Source organism: Tamandua tetradactyla, chromosome 5 (assembly GCF_023851605.1).
Source record: "Tamandua tetradactyla isolate mTamTet1 chromosome 5, mTamTet1.pri, whole genome shotgun sequence".
NCBI classification, from domain to species: Eukaryota; Metazoa; Chordata; class Mammalia; order Pilosa; family Myrmecophagidae; genus Tamandua; species Tamandua tetradactyla.
The window spans coordinates 99939051-99959194 of NC_135331.1; the positions used below are offsets into that span (position 1 = coordinate 99939051).

The 20144-nt window shown below is 40.9% G+C and overlaps 1 protein-coding gene across 14 annotated transcripts in view; it reads right to left on the bottom strand.

Moving 5' to 3' along the window:
- Nucleotides 1-20144, bottom strand: part of TRERF1 (transcriptional regulating factor 1) — a 207397-nt gene that overhangs the window by 112169 nt on the left and 75084 nt on the right. For 11 of the 14 annotated variants that reach the window (XM_077161806.1, XM_077161804.1, XM_077161805.1 and 8 more), the window contains one exon: nucleotides 12763-12843. The exons of 2 other annotated variants lie outside the window; for them this stretch is intronic. The gene's annotated coding sequence lies outside the window, so the exon portion shown is untranslated. One more of the 14 variants, XM_077161811.1, reaches the window with a different exon arrangement.

Consider the following 20144-nt stretch of genomic DNA (forward strand, 5'->3'; position numbering starts at 1 on the left):
CCAATTTCCCCAATTGCTTCATAAATGTGTTTTAGTCTGTTTAAATTAGGATCCAAACAAGATTTACAGTTGCATATGGCTGAAATCTCTCTTGAGTCTTTCAAAAGCATTACTTACAGCCCCCTCCTCCATCTTTATTCATGTCATTTATTTATTGGAAAAAAAAACACAACCAGGTTCATATGCCCCAAAGAACGTTCCTTTATCCTCTCTATCCTTTAAGCTGAGATTACATTCTAGCATCTAATCAGTTTCGGGTTCTATTATTTTTTTGTAAGACCATTTCATCCAGAGAACCTATAAAGCTAAGGGGAAAAAAAGGAAACCAAAGAAATTCATCTATTCCAGCAGTTTATTAAAACTTGGTGTCCAAAAGTTTTTTTCTGCATACCGAGAGCAATTCTTTCTCGCACAAGAAAGATGCTCAATGAACTATTTGTGGACTGACCTATATTCTCAAATTTGAACCTCTTACCATTTTAAATCCATCTCCCTCTCTGCCTCGGTGGTGAAGTCCTTAGTCTGTCACCCTCAAGGCAAACGTGATCCCTCCAATGGAAGGGAGGCTTCCTCATGTCAGCCACCAACTGCAGCTGTCTTCATTGTCCTTCCTGCCCTCCTGCCCCCCCTTTCTTCTTCCTTCCTTTCTTTTTGTAAATATAAGCCCATAATTGAAAATTTGGAATGAGAAAGCAAAAGAACAAATCTCTCATAATCTCACCTCTCCAACACAGTCACTGTTACATAATTATATATGCATGTTATATAATACAAACATATATATCTATATCTATATATATACACATACACTTCTTTATATATATACATATATATACACATACACATACTTCTTTATCACCTTTATTAGGGATATATATTTTTTTTACATAATTGTAATCAATGAATATGGGCTTTAAAGTTCTTTTATTTAATGTTTAAAACATTTAAAAATATTTATATGTTCCAAGAAATTATCATGATGATGAATATGCAACTATGTGATGATATCGTGAATTATTGATTATATACGTAGAATGGAATGATCAAAATAAGAATGTTTGCATTTGTTTGGTGTTTTCTGGTATTTTAAAAAGAAAATTAAAAAATTTTAAAAAGTATTTATAACGTGCTACATATTACGAAATGTGTGTCCATTACCCAGCTTAAGGAAGGGAAATTTACCAAATCCTCGTAGAATTTTAGTCCCTGTGGAGTCCTCCTGATCCTATTCTCTCCTTCCACAACTATTCTAAAATTTCCTCTCTTGTTCATTTGTGGGTTTTTTATTTTTTTTTATTTTTAACAGTTTTATCCATACATCATACAATCCAACCTAAGTGTATAGACATGGCTTCACCACCACAATTTATATGAAGGCACTTCCTTTTCTTCCATAAAGATGTTCATTTGGTTCTGTCACATGCATATGGATGTCTAAACAATACACCACTCGTTTTGCATATCTGATCTTTATGTAATTGCAATCATACTGTATACATTCTGCAACTTGCTTTTGTGCTTAACTTAATGTTCCTGAGATTCATCCACGTTCATGTACGCAGCTATCATTCTTTCCTTCATTTTAATAGAACAGCTCTACAGTTACATTCCAGGTGAAGACTATACCACAATTTATGCTGCGATTCCTGCACATAAAATTATATTGTAAATATTTTGTCACCCTGCTACAGTCTTAAAAATAATTTTTAATTATAGTAGAGTACTATGCTGAGAGAAAAACTAATATAATATTTTCTAGTTACACAACTGTTGGACATTAATTGTATGTGTGTGTGTATAATTTGCTTTGTAAATAATGCATCAAGAAAAAATATATAAATAAATAATGTATCAAAGAAGCATCATTGTCTAAACAGCTTATTAAATATTTTGGATTATTTCCTTTAAGGGGAGGCAAGAACAGATACCACAAAAGTGGTATTATTGGATTAAAAAGTATGAGTAAATGATAATCATTCTCCAACACATTGCAAAATTGCTTTACAATACTGTGATACTATTAGAATTGGGGATCAGTAAAAATTTGGGGGGCTTTTTTTGGCTAATTTGTTTAAATGGTACTTTACTGTTATTCTGATTAGCATATTCTTTATTACTATTAAGTTTGCACATTTTCCATATATTTACTCAGGGTTTTATTTAGTTATCTAGTCAAGTATTCTATCATCATTTTAATATTTTTCTTTTTTAATTTGAGTATTTCATGTAATAAAGATACTAATACTTTCATTCAGGTTTTCTTCTTTGATAGAAATTATATCAATTTCATATATTATCTTATTTACAAGAATTCTTTTTCTAATTTATTAATCACTAACTAGGGTTCTACCATTGTATATTAAATTCTTTAATAAAAACTCAAGATAATACAAATGACCTTCATCCTCAAACTTCTCCTCCTGGAACAGTTATGATACATAATCAAATAGTATAATAAACTATTTTTCACTGAGGCTCAAGTAGAATTTCAATTTAAATATAATAAATTACAGCATTATTCACAATCGCCAAAAGATGGAAACAAACCAAATGCGCATCAACAGAGGAGTGGATTAAAAAAATGTGGTATATACATACAAAGGAATATTATGCAGCAGTAAAACAAAATGATGTCCTGAAGCACATGACAAGATGGATGAGTCTTGAGGACGTAATGCTGAGAGAAGTTAACCAGACACAAAAGGATAGATACCATATGATTCCACTTTTATGACCAGCATAAAGGTATAATTAGAGGCTTCTAATGCAGAATATAGGGAACTCAGAGGTATACAGAAGCTAGAGATGGGTGAACCATTAGCTAATGAGGTTGAACTCCAATGTAAGGGAATAGAGAGAAGTGAAGGTGATTCTCTAGTGGGTCTAGAAGTAATATTACCAAATTGGAAGATGAACAAGATTGAAAGGAGTGGTATAGACCTACGTGTCCCAATGATTAACACTAGAAATATCAATTAGTTCTTGCAAGAATTACTTCAAAGATATGATTCTCGTACAAAGGGTGTTTAAGTCCAGGGTACAGCGGGAAAACTGCTATTGCATGCTGTGAGCTATGTTCAAAAGCAAACCATCAGCACTACCACAGCAACAACAGAGGTAAATAACGAGGGGAGAGACAAGAGTTAAGGGGAGGTTTAGATTTCCTATTTGCCAAGGGTGTGTTATTGGTTTTCCTTCTCTTGGGAATAATGAAATTTTGTAAAACTGAGCGTGTTGATGGACTGTGGACTTTGGGCACTATACATGTTGTCTGATGAATGTAGGTGGCTGAAGGACACACTGATGGAGAAGGAGACTGGTGAACAATGGTGTATACTTATGAACAAAGGTAGTGCTGCTACAAAAAGGAACAAAGTCGTAAGGCATGCAACGATGTGAATGAACATGTGGGACATTTGGTGAGGCAAAACAAGCCAGAAACAAAAGAACAACAATTGTATGGTCACCTTTAGAAAATGCTTATAAGAAAACAGGAGCCTAGATTGTAAGCTTTTAGAGTAGACACATTAGTCCAGAGAGGTGATAATTATTTATGGATTTCGAGAGGTTGTTTTATATATATATATATATATATATATATATATATATATATATATATATATAAAAAACCTGATATTTAGAGATAAGAATGAAGACGATCAGGTTGAGGCTAAACTAATTCAGAACATGGGGTAAGTAAGACAGGGTCTATATTTCACAACCACACATACTGTCTGAGATCAACTGAAGAAAAGTTTATTTGGTCTGGAACTGAAATTTTTCTGTAGTGTATAATCTAACGCAACCTATCTCTATAGCTCATCTGAACAACTGAAACACAGGGAGCCCAAAATAAGAGGTCTTTTAATCCTGTATAGATTACTGTTATGCCTGGATACACCCCAGAGTATATCAAGCAGATAATCAAAAAGTATTGGCAAAGTTCCTTGAGGGATGGGAGAAAGAATATGAAACTATTAAATCTTACCATCAGGGAATCTCCTGATACTGTGCCAAACTTTAAGGACACCCAAATCAATAGGCCATGCCCTTGATCCTGAGGCTTACTCTTGTGAAGCTTATGTAGGTAGCAGAGAAGCTTAGACTACCTATAGGAATGCCTAAGAGTTACCTCTGGAGGACCTCTTTTGTTGCTCAGATGTGACCTCACTCTCAAAAAAAAAAAAAAATCAATTGTTTTTGTATTATGGGGAAAAATTGTACAAGTTGGCCTATATTACAATTGAAAAAAGAGAGATTAATTCTGCAAAAGTTTGTTTACTGCAGATCTGTTCATGGTTATCTTGTTTCCCCATCTGTTTTGTTTTGGTTTTTTTTCTTTGTATGCTGAACAGCATGGTCACATTTCATTCTTTTTCCATCTGAATATCCTCCTGCATGCAGCACCCTTTGTTGAATTTCTGTTTGTTTACTTGCTTACTATTTGTTTGGGAAGTGCATGGGCCGGGAATTAAGCCCGGGTCTCCTGCATGGTAGGCGAGAATTCTACCACTGAAATACCCTTGCACCCCCTCCCCATTTGCTTCCCCACACCCCAACATGGGCAGACACTGGGACTCAAACCTGGGTCTCCGGCATGGCAGGCAAGAACTTTGCCTGCTGAGCCACTGTGCCCCTCTCCCCATTCGCTTTTAGATGAATAAATCTGATTTTCCTGTAATGTAATTGGCTACTATTTTCCTTTTTGAATGTTTTTCTTTTGTTTCTAAGCAATATTCAAATTCCATCGATTTCCTACACCTCTGCATTATGTATTGCTTAACCCATGTGTAATTTGGCTTCATGAAAATGCAAGGTTGCTAACCAGGCATCAAAATTATCTACTGGATGGCCTTTCCCCTCCCCATTGATTTGTAATGACTTCTTTATGATTCATTAAATTATTTACAGAAGGGTCTATTTCTGAACCATCCTAGTTCACAAATCTATTCCCTTCCTTATGCCAGCACTGCACTGTTTTAATTACAAAGGCCATCTAATGCACTTTACTATCTGATAGTGTTATATATTTTAATATTGAGCTCTAACTCCCATTCTCCCATACAATTTCAGAATTCCCCTTGAGGCTCTTGGGGACTAAGTTTTCCTAAGAGACCTGTAATCATTTTGTGAAATTTTTCATATTCTGATGAGACTTTTAAAGGAATACAATTAGACTCATGAACTAATCCAAAAGATTACAAATCCCTATTTTTAAATCTCATCATGGGGTTCTCAGGTTATTCCTTTAAAATTTTTTGGTCCACAATGAAACAATCTAGAATTAATAAATTTATCTTTTTCTTTGCAACATTTATTCTCCAAGTTACTATTCTATGACTTTCTACATTGAAAATTTTAAAGAAACAATTTTTAATAATACCAATTTTGATCTGATCTCAATGGTGACTGATGATACCTTTAGTGCTTTACTAATAAATAAACTTTCAATGAGCTGTATGAAGATCGAGTTATCATAGTAAAGAATTGTCACTTCATATATTCCTTTTCAAGTGGTTCATAAAATTTAGATGTTGAATTTTACTGAATGTACTTTGGGAATTAACGAGATCATTACACATTTTAATTTAACCAATTTACATGAATTATATGAAAATAAACATATATGAAGCCATTCCTGTAATCCAAGAATATAACCTACGTGGTTATAGTGGAACATTCACACACTACTGCTGAACTCTAGTACTACGATTTTATCAAACATTTTTACATTTCTAAGTTATGTTGGTATACAGCCTCCCTTTTGGGGCCAACCAGCTTTGATATCAGGGTCATATTTGCTTGAAAGAATGATCTGGAAGTTTTCCAACTTTTTTCTAAATCCTGGAACAGTTTCAGGAATTACCTGTTCCTTGAAAGTTTAAAAGGATTTCCAAAGGTCTTTTTATACTTTAAAATATTTCACCCAGCACAGGGTTGTGTGTGTGTGTGTATGTGTGTGTGTGTGTGGACACTGCCATGTGTGCATATATTTAAAACTATACTGTAAGATATTGATCTCTAATGGAAGAGAGAACAGCTTTATTACAATTTATTGCATTTTCTCTCCCTACAAAAATGGAGTATAAATGCCCAAGATGATAAAGTATTATGAAAAAAACATTTTCCCAGACTTTGGTTCTAAGAGCCTCCTTTCTAAAGACACATAAAAGGAGCCACGGAAAGCGGCTGGGTAACAGTTAATGCTAAAACTACCCAAACATCATTGAGGCTGACCAAGTCTGACAACCACAACTCATCGCTGACACATATGGAACTAGGAAATCTAAGATCCGGAAAGACAAGATCACCTCATCTAACCCTTGGTGACCTTTAGTTCTGTAGTAAAGGTCTTTCAACTTTCCAACCCACCCTCCAGCCCACCATGCCATCTTCTCCAGCTGGAGGATACTTCACCTCTTCTACAGCAATGAAAACTTCTAAGTCAAGGGCTTCACCACTCAGGGCTCCTTGGGCCAACAAGCCTGTGAATGCCTTAAAAGGGCCACAAGTAAAGATTCAGGGTGTTGTGGCAATGTCTGTCAAAAGGAACACTGAATTCTGGATGTGTGCAGGTCTCACAGTCTGGTGAGGCACACCTGGGAAGAAATAACTGGTAAAGAGTCAGGGCCAATTAAGATCGAGTATTTGCTGGAACGTGCAAGAACCGTGCCATATAAGCACATCTGAGACACAAACAGGACTCAAACTGTGACACCAAGCCCAAGAATGCAGTTGTGAAGAGGGGAAACACTGCAGATACGCGTGTGCCACAGAAAGGTCTGCTGCTCTCTGGGAAATATACACCTTAGTTCACGTCGTCCACAGGGAATCTAATGAAATATTCAGGATTCAGGCATTAGGCACCTCTTGCTAGTCAAGGTGATGAGTGTAAGGATACTCTGGCAGGAAGGAAGGGACCTTGAGACCCTTTCTGGTTGTAGGATTTCATGATTCCACTCAGGTTTTCATGTGGGCATGTAAGCTGCCTTTTTATTCCTCTCGACAGGGACAGAGAAGTTGCCTTCACACCAGCCATGGACTAACACAGAAGCTTTATTCCTCAGCTAGAAGGTAAAACATCTGTGACAACACCAAGCAGGGACGTGAATGGAAGGAAAATGAATAATGTTTTATTACTTTCTGGATGCCAATAAGTACAGATGTACTTTGGGGTATATGTTTTGGATTTTTAATGACTCCAAAAGTCATCTCAAAAGGTCATACTATTTTGGCAATTCTGGGATGTCAAAATAGTAAGATGGTGTGTTGTCACAAAGTTAACATTTACTGGTGACAAACTGGTGCCCACCCTGCTCTTCTCACAAGCCCCCATTATTTTCTGGGGCTCCTCAGATCAAACCAAGTTTTCTGGGAATGTGCATGTGTTTGGGCATACCCGTCCACGCATAAAAGTGTACCACACAACTCAAGGCCAGATCAAATTGAACTGCCTTATCATTTTAATATGGACTATTTAGGTGCTGCAAGATTTTCGTCATACCAGCGGAAAATTAAGCAAACAACTCTAAGCTAGTGACTTGAGAGCAAAGGGTTCCATCTTTATAAAATAAATTGGGTTTTTCAAGACTTGTGCCCAAGTGAATTCCTCAGCTCTAAGTGTTGGCTTATATGAGTTCTCTCTTGTTCACCACACTCTCTGTTTCAAAAGGGAGGATTTTTTTTTTCCCTAAAGAGTCAACATTAAAAGCAGGTAACTACGGGTGGATGGGTGGTTCAGTGGTAGAATGCTCGCCTTCCATACGGGAGATCCGGGGGCAATTCCCAGACCATGCATCCCCACCCCCCAAAAAACTGGATAACTCAACATCTCCAGGAGGCTCCCCAACACCTGCCATGGGCAGATGCAAGGCAGTGACCATCTTTGATGAAGTTTTCACAGGTGGCACCAGAAAATAAAAAGTGTAGTAAATTATTCCTAAACTTGAACATTTTCAATTTAAGGATTCATGTTTTATTCTTAGATTATCTCCCATCCTACTATTTTAGCATCAAGATGTTCCTTTCTCGTAAGAAATTATGGTGATAAATGTTAAGATTATTTTAAATATCTTCCTTGGAAAAATACTGGCAACCCTAAACCAATCCCCAAAATCATTTGCTGATACTCCCCCAGGTGCAGGCAATGCACATTTGAGAACCACTTGTCTACAGTATTCCTTCAGCCAAAAAACTTAGCATCAATCAGTTCTCATCTAGGTAACACAATGGGGACCAGTCTCGGGGTCAAGAAACAATCTACAGAAATTTTAAATCTAATTTAGTCAACAGTCAAGGGACAGGAATGAAAAATTATGGTCTATAAATTGATGGTATATAAAGTTCTGGGTCACTCTGCAACTCTTACCTCTATCCACAGGTCATATACTGCACCCCTCTTCAATCCTCAAAGCTAACTTCCTCCTGGTTTTGTAACAGAGGTGGAACTTGGGGACTTGGGGACACTGTACCAACCAGTGCTCTCCCCACCACTGTTAATGTGGGAACCCCAAATCAAAACACTGCACCCTCCTGGCACCAAAGGCTTTAGAGAAGATTCACAGCATTTTATCAGCTGAAATTCCACTGAAATAAAATGTCCAATACTAGTTTCTCACTCCTGCAGCACCTCATCCAATCCAGGTGACCCTAAAATCCACCCAGGGAAGGCCCGTCTGCTGGCTTAAGAAACCAAAACCAAGGAGGGGCACTTTCCCCTCTAAAGCCTCCAAATTGAAAACAAAGGCAAGAAAATCAGCTGGGATAGATTACGACAGGTCACTAACTATTTAAAAGTTGTTCAACTGTGCAGGTCATGGTGGCTCAGCAGGCAGAGTTCTCGCCTGCCATGCCAGAGACCCAGGTTCCTTTCCTGGTGCCTACCCACGCAAAAAAAAAATTTCAACTAAGAAAAATTAAAATGATGCAGTAAAATTAAATCCCTGTTTTCCAGGGATTGTACCCACTTCTAACTTAATTATATGTTACTTAATACTTTATTTAGGTTTTTCCCAAAATGAATTCTAATTTAAAAAGCACTTAGGTAAAAAAAAAAAAAAATCCATTAAACACTAAATATTTTAATACCTTTATTTATCTCATCTCTAAAAGAGCTAATCAGTGACAGATAATGTATTTGTTGTGGAGAAAGTTAATTTCCTAGATTAAACATCCACATAAAAGTGACAACATTTTGAGATATATGGCAGTAATAAAGGTAACATTTACTGAACCAGCCACTGGGCTAAGCACTTTACTTGGATTACCTCCGTTAATCCTTACAACAAACCTATAAAGGAGATGCTATTCTTATCCCCATTTTATAGATGAGGTTATAAATGGGGAACCTCATTGCTGTAATTTAATCTCCACCAACCCAGAATTTGAGCTCATGTTTACCTATAAAAAGGTTGAATAAGCAAATTAGGAATTACAGGATTGTGGAAGACATATTTAACCTACTAGAAGGTCCTATGTTTTAAGACGTTCTGAAACACAGATGATAACCGCAAACTTTCCAACAGAAACTGAGAAGATTCTGTCCGAGACTATCTGTGTTGAAATACTTAAAAATTCAGACGTTTACTAGTTAAGAGTGAGCTTTCCCCTGACAAGTAGTCCAACTGAGTAAGTTTTACTTGATTTTTACAAAAATGCAGTATGGTAAATATCAGTTGCTGCCCTCCCAAGTACTGAACTCCCTCCTTCCCCAACAGTACCTGCAGCTTTGTCTGCTGGCCCTCTTCCACCCAGGACGCGATCTGTGGAAAGCTGATACTCACATACCCTTATGGTAGAGAGACAGCAAACTCCTGGTCATTGGGGATTGGTTCACAAAGGGACACATGACACAATTCAGACCAATGGAATGCCAGGGACTGGTTCAGGAAGGGACACATGACTCCATTCAGACCAATGAAATTCCAGAATTGATTTCCTGGTGAGAGAAGCTTCTGGAAAAGATCTCTCTCAGCCCTTTTTTTTTTTTAAAGTTCCTAGATTGGATGCTTTCTTTCCTTCTGGCCAAAGGAGCATGCATCCTGGAAGCCTCATATCCAAGATTGCAAACTCAAATGCCTGTAGGGAACAGGCAGCCAATTTGAACAGTGAAATGCCCAGCTGTAAAATGGTAAACAGCAGCATTTGTGCCCACCTGTAGTGACCAGCAATACCCAGTTGTAGCCCATCATTACCTGATGGGATGCTCTTCCCTTCTATAAAAAAAAAACAAAAAAAAACAGAAGCCAGAGGTGTTGCCAAGGATGTGGAGAAATAGAAACCCATGCATAATGTTGGTGGGAAGGTAAAATGGTGCGGCAGCTGTGGAAAACTTTTTGGTGGTTTCTCAGAAAGTTAAACATAGAATTATCAAATGACCCAGCAGTCCCACTTGTAAGTATATGCCCAAAGAATAAAAACAGGGACTTGCACAAATATTTGCACATCAGTATTCCTAGCAGCATTAGTCACATCAGCCAAATGGTGGAATCAACCCAAGTGTCTATCAATGGATGAATGAATAAACAAAATGTGGGATATAAACACAATGGAATAACACTCAACTGTAAAAAGGAAAGAAGTTCTGGTACATGCTACAAGATGGGTGAAGAACATCACACTGAGTGAAATAAAGCCAGGCACAAAATGACAACCATACAACTTCACTTATATGAAATACCTAGAATATGCTAACTCATAGAGGCAGGAAGTAAATTAGAGATTACTAGGGTTTGGAGGTGGTGGTGGAAGAGGGTATTATTGTTTTGGTGGGTACCAAATTTCTGTTTGGTGATGAAAAAGTTTCAGTAATGGATGGTGATTCAGCAATTAATATCACTGAATTGTACACTGAAAGTGGTTAAAATGGGAAATTTTGAGCTGTATGTAAAGTATCACAATTCAATAGAAGGTTTTTTAAAAAAATGAACCCAGGAACCTCAGCCACCATTCTGCCTCCATAAGAGATGCCAGACTGAGGATGAGCCAACACCATGGAAGAAGGAGCAGAGAAACAAGAGAATCTGGCCTATGGTTCCCCCATCCCTGCACTTTGCAGGTACATAAACCTATTAATTCCCTGTGCTGCTGAAGCTCCTTTGAGTTAGGTTTTCTGTTAAGAATCCAGACTGATAAATGGGGAAAACAGTGCTAGATCTTGTGCTTTTTTTCTGGCACTGGATCAGACTGTTTCTTAACGGTTTCAAGTATTGTTGTGTCCTTTTCCCCAGAAAGCTGTAACATTCTTTGAAGAAAGACTTCAATAAATTAATGGGCAGCCTTGGACAAGTCACTTGACTTCCCTGGGTCTTTTCAGCTATAAAAACAATGAGGTTTGCCCTCAATGAGGAGTTCTGTTGCTTTTCCAGCCCTTATCGTCAACAGTTCTATGTAGCGGATATAATGATGCAAAAATTTCACTCAAACAACTCTTTTGCTTCTAAAGTAGAAACATCTCTTATATAATCCAAGTAATCTGCCATCCTGGCTGTGTTAGGTCTTTTCCATTTGCCCCTCTAGACCTCACCTCTACCCACCCCACTCTGCTATGCTCCCGGAGGCTCTGATCCTTATGGACCACATCAGGGGGGCTTCCTTGCCTTGTGGCTTTTGGTAAAATCTGGCTCATGGGAGGCTCCATCAGGAGATGGGAGAACAGAAAGAAGAGTGGATGAGGATGTGTGTTCTGCTGGCTCCTTTGCAGCCGCGTTGCTGTCAGTTTGGCTGTATCCCTCTACTAGAGAGACCTTCCTATACAGCTTCTCTTCCCCAGTTCTGGCAGCCAATTCCTCCCTCTCTCTTTCAAGCCTATGGGTGGTAATCTGCTGTCACCAGCCCTGGGTGCTTCAACATTCCTTGTTGATTTCTCTAACACTGTTTATACTCTTATAAACAATCCCTTCAGCAGAGTCTCTTCAATAACCCCGTTGGCATTCCCTATTGGAATGCCAAGACACAATGGCTTAAAAATGGAATCAAAATCAGGCACAATAAAAAAGAAACCAAAGCAATCAACTCTGAGTCTCACACAAGAGGAATGACACACATCAAAGGGGGAAAAACACAGACACCAAAAGAATTAAATCAGACACCACCACGCTTCTTCCCAACTGTTTCTCAGAATTTGTGGGAAAAAAAAGTCATCTCTTGCTGCATCAAGGTTTAAAGCTCAAAAACACATTTGTTTATACACAATTGTATTGCTCCTTCAGACAGTTTCTGTGTATGGACCTGGCAGAGGAATCATGGCTGTGTATCTGTTTTCTAGAGGGGCAAACTGAGACTGGAAGAGGGCCCAGGGCCAAAGCTGATAAAAACACTAGAAATACCCAAGGCCAGCACAAAGGTTCCTTGTTCTAGAAATCTGCCTCTGACAGGTTCTGTGGTGTTTCTCATGGTTTCCCTCTATGATACCATTCTCCAGAGATGTATCCCACTCACCACTAATTCCCTCTTATCACTTCTAGAACTACCATTCATGGATGTCCTTTAGATCCCTAACCATTCACAACAACTCTGCAAAGTGGAAAATTGGATAAGACAAGATGCCCTCAGCTGCATTCCAGAAGATACTGGATTCCAAAACAGAACCATAACCACTCCCCATTTCCAAGGGAAAGTTTTCCAGAAATCCATGGGTGCCCAGATCCAGAGCAGGCTCCTTCCCTGTCTCAGGGCATTTCCCTTAGCACAGGGGTTGAAGAAACAATCTTATGACCTCTTCCCCATAGAACATCAAGACACCAAGAATTCCAGAGAGGCTACCTGTTCAGGATTAATAGCTCAGTCTTTCAGGGTTGTCCTGCTTCTGTGTCTTCCTCCTTCAGCATCCTCCAGAGCCAAGGCCTGTAGGAGTGACCAAAATAGCACATTCAGGATATTTGTCTTCAACAAGGGAACAGGTAATATCAATCAAGGAGAGGCTAGCAAAGTAACCAGGAATGAAGCCTTGGAGAACCCAACAGTTGATGAGCCCACTGAGGAGGAAGACCCAGCAAAGCCTGCTGAGGAAAGTCCCTGAGGGAGGAGAGGACTTAATAGAGAAAAACAGCCAACTCCGTTCTTCTAGGTGTTCAGGTCAAAATCCCAACACTTGGGACTCCCCTCTTTGCTGCACACCTCACTTGCAAACTATCAGCAAATGATGTCAGCTTTATCTTCAAAATATACCCAAACCCTTGCCACTTCTCACCACCTCCACTGCTACCACTTCAGTTCAAGCCACCAGCATTTCTCACAAGGTTACTACAATAACCTCCCAAGATGTCTCCCTAACTCCATACTTACCCTTTATAATCCATGCTCTCCACATTTAAAAATCATTTAAATGATCATTTAACAATCACTCATCTGCTCAAAACACTCCCATAGTATAATATCTCTCTCAAAGTAAAAGCCAAAGTCCTTAAAATGACCTGTGAGGCCCACATGACCTGACCCAGCTATTTACCTGACCCAGCCTCCTACTGCAGCGTGCCTCACTCCCCTCTAGCCACAGTGGCTTCCTCAAACATCCCAAGTAGACTCCTGCTTCAGGACCTTTGCACTTGCTCTTCCCTCTGCCTGGAACACTTCCCTCAGACATCCTTTCTTTCCTTGTTTATGCTCTATTATCACCTTCTCAGTGAGGCCTCCTCCTACCCCAGCACCCTCTCTGTCTTCTTTATGGTTTTATTTCCCTTTGTAGTCCTATCACCACCTGATGTATTTATTTATTTTTCTATCCATCTCGTCCCACACATGAATATAAACTCCCTGAGAGCAAAGACATTGAATCACAGTATGCCTCAGAGCCTAGCATATAGTAAATGCTCAAGAAATAGTTGTTAAAAATATTTATTGTGGAATCAAAGAAGCCAAGAGAAAAGAGAGTTGCAACTAGGAGGAAGTTGTCCACAGTGTCAAAAGTAGCAAAGTGGTCCAGAAAGATAAGGATCGAGGTGTCCGTTGGATGTGGCAATATGGAAGCAACGGGTGACCTTAGGGAGGGCAGTTCCTGAGGAAGGCAGGAGCCCTCCTCCCACAGCCAGCTCTGCCAGGCACGCCTCCCCCAGGCAGAAGTAGCCTCAGCTAGGTCAGCACCGACAGGATGTGAGGGAGCAAAAGCTGAGGACAGAATCTTTCCAGAAGTTGGTCTGTGAGGGAGGAGAGAAGGAAATGCAAAGTACAGGGGGATAAAAGTTTAAAGAAAGATTTTACTGCAGAATGACTGAAGTGGGTGAGGTCCCAGAAGGTATAGGATGTGCAGGGGGCGGGGGGGGGGGGGGCACGGTGCACTCATGTACAGGGAGAGGATTTTCTCTCTGGCCAGGAACAGGGATGGTTCTTTCTCTGAGTAGAAGGAAACTTGGAAGAAATGAACCCAGGTGCAAATAGGAGCACAGAAAGGCAGACAGGAACCGGAGTGGGTTCGATGCCAAGGAGTTGATTTTTTCAGTGAATAATGATATGAGGTTTTCTCCTGAGTGGAAGGAGGGCAGGCATGGAAAGGGGGTTCAATGGAAGTAGCCAAGGTATGGAATCAGAGCAGGGCCGGGACAAGGTGAGGCAAATGAGGCACCTGGGGCACAAAATTTAAGGTGGCCCTTACTCTCAGGTGCCATTTCTGCACTTGGAGGAGCCTTGGGAAGAAAATGCCTCCTTAAATTTTGCATCCAAATCTCCTTGCTCACCTTACCTGATCAGCCCTAATGGAGAAAGAGCCCACTGCTGGCTAGCCTCGCTCAGGGAACAGCTGAAACTAGAGGCCATGATTTTACAGAAGCATTTGGAACTCTCTCTCACAAGCCCTCAAGCAGGCTAGGTGTAGGAGAACTTCCTCAAACTGAATTTGAGGACTCCAAATAGCTCTGTCCATTTCTATTAAGAATAAACCATTCTCCCAGACCTCAGATTCAAAACCTTTGAGACCCCTTTTGGTCCTCATTTTCCACTCCCCTAACTCCTCCCAGTCTGTAACAAAATCATGCCTCTTATAATTGGAGAAGACCCACATTTTACTGAGCACCTACTAAATGCTGGGCACATTACAAGTCAAAATCCTCAAATGACAGTCCTGCAAATTATTTTTAGCCTTTATTTACAGATGATGACACTGAATCTCAAAGAGATTATGTAACTTGCTCAAGGTCACACAGGTAGCAAATGGCAGAAGTGGGATTTGAAACCCTCTTTGTCTCACTCTTCCATCTATCTTTCTTTCTATCTACACTGCCACCTCCCAAGTCCAAGCCTTCAACATGTCATTCCTAAAATTCAACATGAGGATTGTCCTCTAACACTTATAGTCCCACATATCCAGATGAATCTTCTTAAAACACTGCTGTTACCTAAACCTGTCCTATTCAATCTTCCCTGAGGGCTCCCGAACACAGAAAAATCCCAAACTCCACGGCCATCCCTTGGGATCCTTCATAAACAGTACAAATCTCCTTCTTCAATCTCAGTTTCCCACACACACCCTCTCCTCCACTCCATCCAGTGTACTCCTCCCCTTTCCCTGCACTGTACCCCGCCCCAAGGCCCCAAGGCCAGCACATTCCTCTCCTGCAGCTCTGCCCTGAGAAGGCCCTTCTGTCCATCAGTCCTTAACCCCCTGTTTCCGGCCTTCTCCTGCGGTTCACTGAGTAGCACCACCCCAGCACTGAGCTCTCCCTGGCTCTTCTGCGTTCACTGCATTTAGCTTCTCTCAGCAAGTATTCCATCTGTCCATGTAGACTGCAACCTCCCTTTCGGGTGACAGCTGCACTGAAGACGTTTGGGATTGCCCACTGCACCACACAGTCTCCTGGTGGTAAATGTTTCTTGATCCACCAAGTAATTCTGATGCAGCTCAGAGGATGGAATTTCAGAAGTTTTTTGAGAAATGCAGAAGAATTAGGCAGTGTACAGGTAGGGACACGGGCCCTTCTTGAAGTCTCTGGAAGCACTCCTTTTCTTCCATGGTCTGACCCCTTCTAACTGTTACTTTAAGTAAGGAAGAGGATGGCTGGAGTTGGCACTCCCCTCCCTCCCCACTCCTACACATTCAATGACTTGGTATATATATACTTCCTTAGCCATCCCTTCACCCCACAGCCACTACGCACGCATTCACAGACATAGTTTGATACCCTATGCTCCTCACTCTCCAAGGGAAGCACCGGAGATGAGGAAAATCCAGCTGAGGAGGGACGCTCACAGTGACCAGCAGAACGGTCAGCACTGGGTGCCCAGAAGTAGGAAACAGGATACTGCATCCCTGGGAACATCAGAAGTTGGTCCTAACGCACCTCAACCATCAACCATAGATCACCAACCAATATGTCTGGGACTCATGGGCCAAGGGATGGGGGTGGGGGTCAGGGGATTGGGGCAGTTGAGAGAGGAGAGATGAAAGTCAGCAAAGCACGCAGGGAGCATCAAATCAAATCTGTCTAAATAAGAAAGAATAGGCAGCACCCGAACAACCAGAGTCTGACGGAAAACTACAGAGGTCAAGGTGACACTATCCACCAAGGCGCCCAGTGGGAAACCTAAGATCTAACTATACCAGTGAAATCAGACACCATGGTCCTCATGGCACATTTTAAAGAACAGGAGCTCTGGAGTCAGGCCTGAGTTCAAATCCTGATCTTGCCACCTAGTGGCTGTTCAAATTTGGTCTGGTCACTTAACCTCTCTGAGCCTCATTCTGCTTCAGCTAATGTGAGGCCTAAATAAAACACAAACGTGTGTTATACATACATACATACATACATACATATATATATAAAACAGCTAGCACAGTGGCTGGCATTACATAAGGGGCCCAATCAGTGTTGGTTCCCCTCCTTCCTTCCAGACTTCAGAGCCTACAGCTCTCTCAACCCTCACGGAAAGGAACAAGTACAGAGGCTACAGAACACTTCCTAGCGAGAAGGTTTGCAAAGGAGATGGCAAAAGTCAGCAAAGTAAAAGAGAACGAGCGAGCCACCCCAAGGCCTAGAAGAGAGAAGAGCCGCAGTTCTGTAAATGCAGCGTTTCAAAACACACACAGCTTCAAGCCTCGGACAGTACCCAAACAGGAAGTTTGTGACAAACTTAGAAGACACATATGTACAACTGCAGGAGGTCACACACCGCTCAGGAAAGATGAAACTCAGCACGTCGGGAGGGATCAGTGTGGAGGCCAAGAAACGTGTCCGGCCAATGCTCCAAACGCACAAACTCCCGTCGGGGCGAACTCCTGCCCTGCGCTGCTCCTCGCCCCAAGCACTTGGCAGATTTGGGCCAAATCACCTGGAGCTGCCCTGGTTTTCCAAAGCCAGGACCTAGCAACTCCACACATACCCCACACGCATCGTCACCTCCTCGGGCACTGGAAACATGGAGTGGCTGAACAGCTCAGCTCTGGGGACCTGGGTGACTTAGGTGTGTGGGATCATTTTTCAGCTGGAGGAACTTAGCACAGAAAGAGGAAGTGACACACAAAGGTCCCACAGCGCTCTCAGCCCTCACTGCATCTTCCTCGTCGATGGAGCTCCGCAGTGGGTCCTCAGGCCGCCATGCTTTCTCCTCCAGGCCTACCTGGCACTAACATTTTCATTTGTACTGTTCACACAGGTAGGGGACTCTACGAGTTAACACTCCATTATCTGTGAGTGCAGACAAGTTATGCACACACAAACCCCCCCACAGTGTGTGTCCTCAGTTCCGACTAGACTGAAATGGGGAGGTGCCTTCCTCTTTGTTCGCAATCTCCCAAGCACCCATATATCGAACCTTGATTTTAAGCAATATGTTTGATGAGGCTGTGCTCTAGTGAATACTTAGCAAATCAGTAAACAGCATCCACACCATTTCTCTACCACCTCACTCCCGACAAGATTATTTCCCACTTGCGTCTGATTCACCTTCCGCCGAGACAGGTCCCTGGCTCCACCCTGCTCCGGGGAGCACAGTTCAATGGTAAACTCAGTCTCCTGATTAAAACAACCACTCAAGCCAAAGTTGTCGGCTTCGCTCCTGCCCGCTCCCCCCCCCCCCTGCAGTGGTTTCCCCACCTCCCCGAGTTAGGTTCCTTTTTAAAAAAAAATGACTCATTTAGGAAGAGACAAAACCAAAACGTCAATGGTAAAGATAAAACAGCACCAAGTCTCTTTTAAACACCTCCCACTCCATTTAGAATTTAGATCCGATAAAGCCTCACAAAAATGAACCTGCTAATTTGGGTATTACAGTATACACAATTCTTCTAACAAAAACACTTCCAGTAAGTAACGTTTTCTCAACTTTTCAGGGTCTTCTTTGCAGATGGAAGTGGCCTCAGGTCTCTAGCCAGTGGCTTTTCAAAATGAAGGAAAGATTCTGTGTATGCTTTCAACTCCCACGTCATAAATTTATTTGACATCTTACTACATTTAGGATTCTGACTGTTTTAATACAGGACGTTGTCATTATATCACGGCCCTGATGAGAAACAAGGGAAGTTTTTCATAAAAATATTTTACTTCTTGGTGTGTAAGAAGTTTGTAACATATGTACAAAGTATTTGAAAGGAACAAAATTATATAATACAATAATGCAATCATAACATTTTAGAGTTAAAAAAGGGCAATTAGGATGAGCCTTATCCAGTTAATGTTTGCAATATTACCTGCATTTTAAAAAATGCCCAGGCCCCATCAGAGATTGTGAATACACTTTGGAGTAGGGTTGGGGGCTCTGGTGTCAGGTGTTTTTTTTAAGTCCCCCAGTGATTTTGAAAGGGTTGTGCACCACTGATGGACTGTAGATAGGAAAGCTGAGCTCTAGAGAAATTAAGGGGCAGTCCAAGATTGCACAGCTAGTCAGAGACAAAGCCAGGACCAAATCAGACGCTTACCAACTCCCGGCCCAGTTACACTAACTGGCTCAGGTTTTCAGCATTCATACATTTGTTAAAAACTCTTTTTAAAAACTAGGGGCCTAACACAGAGTGGTCAATTGTTTGTTTTGTCAAGCAAAGATACTTAAAAAATCCACCTCTACTGCCTAATCCCAACCCTGGAGGGATCTGTGGGTCCCTGGCCTCTGCCCACAGGGTCCCTGGTCTCTACTCCTCCAGCCACTCACCAGCATTTGTGTGGCAAATTCAAACAAATCCCAGGCCTCAACAATTCGGTATTCTCCTTTCCCTAACTCCACAGGTATCTATTTCTGACCACAAACTACTTCCCAGCCCCTCCGAATCTACCCTTCACTTTTGTCATGACCTATCAAGGACAATTAACATTTGGGCAAGTTACAACCAGCAGTATCTATTCTACAAAGGTTCCACACACTAGGGTAACTTTCCAGAAACCTACAACCTCCAGATGGATCCCTAGACCAGACAAGTCCTGAAACCTAGAGGGCCCAGCCTCTCCAGAACATCGGACAGTTTCATCCCCCTACCCCATATTAGTGACAGATCCTTCCAACATGAAAAAGTTAGAATGGGTATAGCCCAAATACCCTTAGAGTAGGATAGAATGCAGAAAAGGTAGGGTTTAACAAACGAATCTGACTGTTGAATCATTATTTGATATTTCTTTTAGTCTCCAGGATCTTAGAGCAGCTAAAAGTAAAAACCTAAAATTGTGGAATTGTAACCCATACCAAACTCTGAAATCTGTTCTACAGCTAATGTGGCAAGGTGCTTTGAAATGTATTGCTTTTTTGTATATATGTTATTTTTCACAAAAAAGAAAAAAAGTCGATTGTGATGATAAAAAAATTTTATTCCTTCTAGCCTCCAATGTTCTGGAGCAGCTAAGAAGGAAGAATCTGAGATGATGGTATGGTAGCCCATGACAAACTCTGGGGTCTGTCCCATAACTACTTGTTGAAGAGTGCTTTGAAAATGACCTTTTTTCCTTTCTTTCTTTGCTTTGTATATATGTTATATTATACAATAAAAATTAAAAAACAAAACCCAACCAATATCTACAGTTTACATGAACTGTTCTAAATTTCTCCCTAATCAAGGATACAATGAAAACTGTTGCGGGGAGCTGCCTCTGAGGAGAACTGGGGGTAGAAGAGAAGAGGACAAAGAAAATTATAAAATATATCTATGGTTTGCTTCCATCCTCATAAATACAGAAGAAAATGGTCCGGGAAGTCGATATGCCCAAATTCTAAATGTAAATGACATCTGGGCAGTG